This window comes from Ictalurus punctatus, chromosome 3 (genome assembly GCF_001660625.3).
Source record: "Ictalurus punctatus breed USDA103 chromosome 3, Coco_2.0, whole genome shotgun sequence".
Classification (NCBI taxonomy): Eukaryota; Metazoa; Chordata; class Actinopteri; order Siluriformes; family Ictaluridae; genus Ictalurus; species Ictalurus punctatus.
Window position 1 is genome coordinate 405001 of NC_030418.2, and position 5000 is coordinate 410000.

At 41.0% G+C, this 5000-nt stretch overlaps 1 long non-coding RNA gene across 1 annotated transcript in view; it reads right to left on the reverse strand.

Moving 5' to 3' along the window:
• The window catches only part of LOC128631149 (uncharacterized), a 6966-nt gene extending 5414 nt beyond the window's left edge, over positions 1-1552 (reverse strand). Inside the window, exon 1 of the long non-coding RNA XR_008395358.1 lies at positions 908-1552. This is a non-coding gene — a long non-coding RNA (uncharacterized LOC128631149). The remainder of the gene's footprint in view (positions 1-907) is intronic.
• Positions 1553-5000: the final 3448 nt, after the last annotated feature.

The window sequence follows — 5000 nt, forward strand, 5'->3', positions numbered from 1 at the left end:
CTGAACATTAACATTATAAAATGCTTGTTGGCATGCTACCATAAAAAAAGTGAAAACGTTATCGTATGAATCATGGTATGTAAGTACAGCATGAGAAAGAACTCATGAATACTTCCTTAAGGTCAGATCTAGATGTAAGAAAACACAAATGCTAACGATAATATTACAAATATGAATTATTTTTCTATTAAGAAAAGACCACGCCTCCTTCAGTAGAACTGAAAGGAACATAGGCCACACCTCCTTCACTACGACTGGCACACAGGCCACACCTCCTTCACTGTGACTGACACACCACAGGCCACACCTCCTTCCCTGTGACTGACACACAACAGGCCACACCTCCTTCACTACGACTGACACACAGGCCACGCCTCCTTCACTATGAATGACACACACACAGGCCATGCCTCCTTCACTATGACTGACAGACCCACACACAGGCCACGCCTTTTATATAAAAATGCTGAATCTCCAACGCCACAAGCAAATTTTTCTTACCAATATCTTTTGAAGTAAATCTCATGCTAGCAAGCTAGCATAATGTTCGCACGCTAGCCTGATATGCGAACTAGCATCCAAATACATAGACAAGCTAATACACGCATTACGCTGCTACACTCTCCAGCACGGATGTCACAACACATCTTTAAATAATACTGCGAAGAATTTTAAGGGTGCCAATAATTTTGTGCTTTATAGGAACAAACGCACTGCTTTTTGTGTTTGAATAAAACTATACCATCACCCCAGAAAGTCTGTTATTCCGTACATGGTACGTCATCAACATTATTATTTTTTTAGCGTCAAGGGTGCCAATAATTACGGCGTGCGATCGACGCTAATGTCGACGTACCTGCTTACAGGTGTTCAGACACGTCTCACACGTCACGCACGTCTGTCTCACCTGAGTGTTTCAGGAAAGAGACGCGCCGAGAAAGTCGTCTGCAGCGACGTAACGGAGCGACCAATCAGAATCGAGTGTGCTCGCTGACCCGTAAACAGCGCGGCGTTCCGTCATTAGCCGGCTTTTCTCTCGCTAATGAGAAGAAGTCTATTTTCTGCCCACGCTGGCGCTGGTCTTGGCCGCACCGGTCCTCTGTTTGCTTGAATACACAGTTTGTTGTGCGAGGATGATGTCACCGCGTTTTTGCGACTGGCGCTGAGAAAGCGCTCGTGTCGACACGGGAACTCTCGCTCGCTCAGATATGGAAGTGATTATAGATCTGGCTTCCTCTTCCCCCCCGTTCGACTTCTGGATGCTTCGGAGTTTGCCGTTCGCTCTTTTTCCCCTCCTCTCTTTCTCCCTCTCTCTCTCTCTCTCTCTCTCTCTCTCTCTCGCTGTGTTTCTCAAGGACGGAAACATAACTCGTAGGAATAATATTTTGTCAACATAGCAACAGTCAAAGGGAAAATAAGGAATGAGCTGTGAAGTGTTGCAGTCAACACAGCAGGCCCGGCAGGTTCACGTAATCAAATCTGTGATTTTTGTTTTCCACTCATTCGGCTATGAGCGAATGTGTTTACCGCAGAATTTTTGGTCATCATCTGATCATCAGCGCTGCGATTAAAACTATTCCGAGGAATCAACACGGATCCAGTCGTTATTTCAGGCTAATCGCTTCCATACGGCAGAAAACAGGACCTGATGTTTTTTTCCTCCCCTAAACAACAGGTGGCAACGAGGGGGCGGAGCCTGAAGCCCTTCTTCGGATTGGAACGGCTTTACGTCGTGGAGGCAGGGTGATGTAATTATTCCTGGAGTATCTCTGGGATTTTATTGCCCTCTGTCACGTATCCGTCATGTCATGATTGATTTTTTTATTGTAACCTTAAAGAACCCCAAGGTACTACGCAGCATATCATGTCTGAACTGAGAAAAGATTGCGTTATGTCCTGTGGGAAAAGAGGCTTTTCTGCCGTTTCTTCAGCTCCAGGAAGAAAGCGCTCGCTCTTTTCTCTCTTCTGTCGCCTCACGCCGAAACCGAACGCTTAAAAACGCAGAACGAAGAAACAGACGGCGTTTAAAAGGGCGTGTTTTAGGGAAGTTCACAGCGCAGCTACGTGCCTGCCGAGATGTTGCCGTCGTGTGACCGTCCCGAGCCACGCCCCCCCCCCCCCAAACAAGCGCTTATAATAATAAAGTTCAACAATCAGTTCTTTTTGAAACGAATGTTGTGAGTTTTTAGTGTGACGAGCATGCGCACATCGCGAAGACACGCCCACTTCTGATTGTTAATCCCGTAAGAATCGCTCGTACGGTAATGACGACAGAAACGTTCTGAGAAACTTCTCCCTGAAATAGGAACAGTACTAACGACAGATCTGATTAGCCGATCATCAAGCTCGATCGTACGGCATACAGATGGCCCGCTTTGCATAAAATATTTAACCGCTAATGCAAATCGTAACGTATTTTTCTCCTGTAACCTACTACAGAGTAGTGGATGGGAAACGTACGAAAACAAGACCAAGCTAGCACGACATTTTCGATTTTTGGTTTCCGTTATTTCTTTGTTTCTCACCGGCGAGTCCGTGAGCGAGCGCTAACAAGCAAGCTAAACTAAAAATGGTATTTTTACAACAAAATAAAAACATTAACAATCCCTTTTAGGTGATTACGCTGGTTATTATTATTTTTTAAACATATAAGATTTAACTCAGTAGCTGTCCGGAATGACCGAGCTAGTTTACGTCCATGCTAGCGAAGTGTCTTATGTAACGTTTTTGCGCTCATTCCGGACGATTACGTGATGTTAGCGGCCTGATAAAACGAAACAAAGAAACAGGGGTAGTTATTTGCTTAGTGATAGTTTGCAAAGATTTAAGCTAGCAAACCTGCGTAGCATCATAACGGCAGCTATCTAACATTATCGTAAGAACGGCTAGCATTAATTTAGGTAACGGCATTCCTCTCGTCGGCTCACTTCAGAAGAAGCTAGCAACGACAACGAAGAAGAAGAAGAAGAAGGAGAAGAAGAGAAGCAGAAGAAGAAAAAGAAGAAGAAGAAGAAGAAGCCCATGTTTGCCAAATCCAGCTTATGGTGCAAACATGTCGGTCTTCGATGTCAATCCAAACACGCAGACGCGTCCAAAAAAACCCTGAAGCGGACTTTAAAGCACGTTTCTGCGTTGTGTCTGTCTCTCGCAGTTAGAGTGAAGCTCCTGAGAGAAACGCAATTATCAGATCAGCGTGTCTCGGGGAACTCAGACGCTCACGGAGAAAAATACCGACAAAGTAAAAATACCGTAAAGGAAATGATGTCACCAAGCGGCCATTACAAGCCGTGTGTAAGCAGGCAGTGATCAAAAAAGAGTTAAATTAATAGATATGTATACGGTAAATATATCCGAAACTAGCATTTAGCGACTATTATACATCTAAAATGTGTGTATTATACAGCACAGGAGGATTGTGGGTAAATTTACTAACACAAGCAGAACAGAATTTTTTTTTTTTTTAACTATATGATATCATGATATCAGTAATAAATGCCCTTAATAATAATAAAAAAAGATTCAGGATAAATGAATAAATAAATAAATTCAAATAAAATCCTAATCTTCTTCAGATAAAAATATCTCTTTCTTCTGGAAAATGTAATTACATCAGAAAAAAAGTATTTATATATATATATATTTTTTTTTAAACCCACCACGATATTCCTCAAAATCAGAAAATCTTCCTCAAATATATCACGACTTCTTCATAAAAAAGCGATTTCTTCTTGAGTAAAAACAAAACTTCTAATCTATAAATAAAAACATTTAATCCTCCTCAAAAACTGCTTCAGAAAAACATTCAATCATCTTCAAAAGTATTCCAGCCCAGTCATGCTAACTAGCTAATTTATTAGCTCGCTACTTGTGGCTCGCAGTTAGTCTGTTTTTAATGATGAAGTTTTGTGTGTGTGTGTGTGTTTTGTTTCGGTTTATATTTAGCCTAGCGTGTAACTTAAATATGGCTGTTCTGAATCTTTGCCACACGGCTAGCAGACGCAGCTCAGAGTTGCTAGCAGTGTAGCATCCTTAGCGTAGCAGGCTAGTCACTCCTATTCTCTGACCGTAAGGTGGTATAAAACTTAAAACGTAGCTAAGTAGCGCAGCACAAACAGGATAAAATTTCACTTGTCCAACACACACATACACACACACACACACACACACACACACACACACACACAAATAAAAATCTGTCCCCTTGTGAGGAAAAAAGGGATCAGATTTATCAGTCGCTTCTGCTTTTGATTAGGAACAACATTGCTGCCTTTTAGCTTCAAGTTTTTTTTGTCTGGTGAAGAAGAAAGGATGTCACTGAAGCGACGCGGTGAATAAAAGCGAGATTTATGGCCACGTGTCGCGCTCTGGATTCTGTAAATCCACTTCTTTCAGCGTGATAATAGGTTTTCCGCCACGCCGATGATGATTATTTTCCTTCTAAAGATTTAAGCTTTTCTGAAGTCTTTTTTTATTTTTAATGAAAAATTGACAATGTTTTTCTGAAGAGGACTAAATTCTGCTGAAAGATTGATTTTTTTAACGAAGATTTTATTATTAAGATTGATTTTTTTTATGAAAACAATGTACCTTTTCTGAAAATTATGTTTGTTTGTTTTTTTCAGAAAAAAACACACGTTTATGAATAATATTTATTCGTTTTTCTTTTGGATTTAAATCTTTTTTTTCTGGAAGACTTTTATTTCCGAAATAGATTTGTGTTCTGGAGTAGAACCCACCCTGGAGGAACCCTTTTAGAAGGAATTTTCCCTTTTTAGTTGTAAACTTTAAGAGCAAATGTTGATTTGGGAACGGGTATTTGTCAAGCGCTAAGCTAACAGACCGTTAGCTAGCTGAGAGACAAATGCGTACAGAAAAAAAAAATGAAACAATGAAATGAAATCAGACTCTGATCTGATCTGATCTGATCTAGCAACAAACAGCTGTTTCAGTGATTCAGTGCAACAGTTCAAGCACAATGATGGCAAAATCCCGGCAAAATG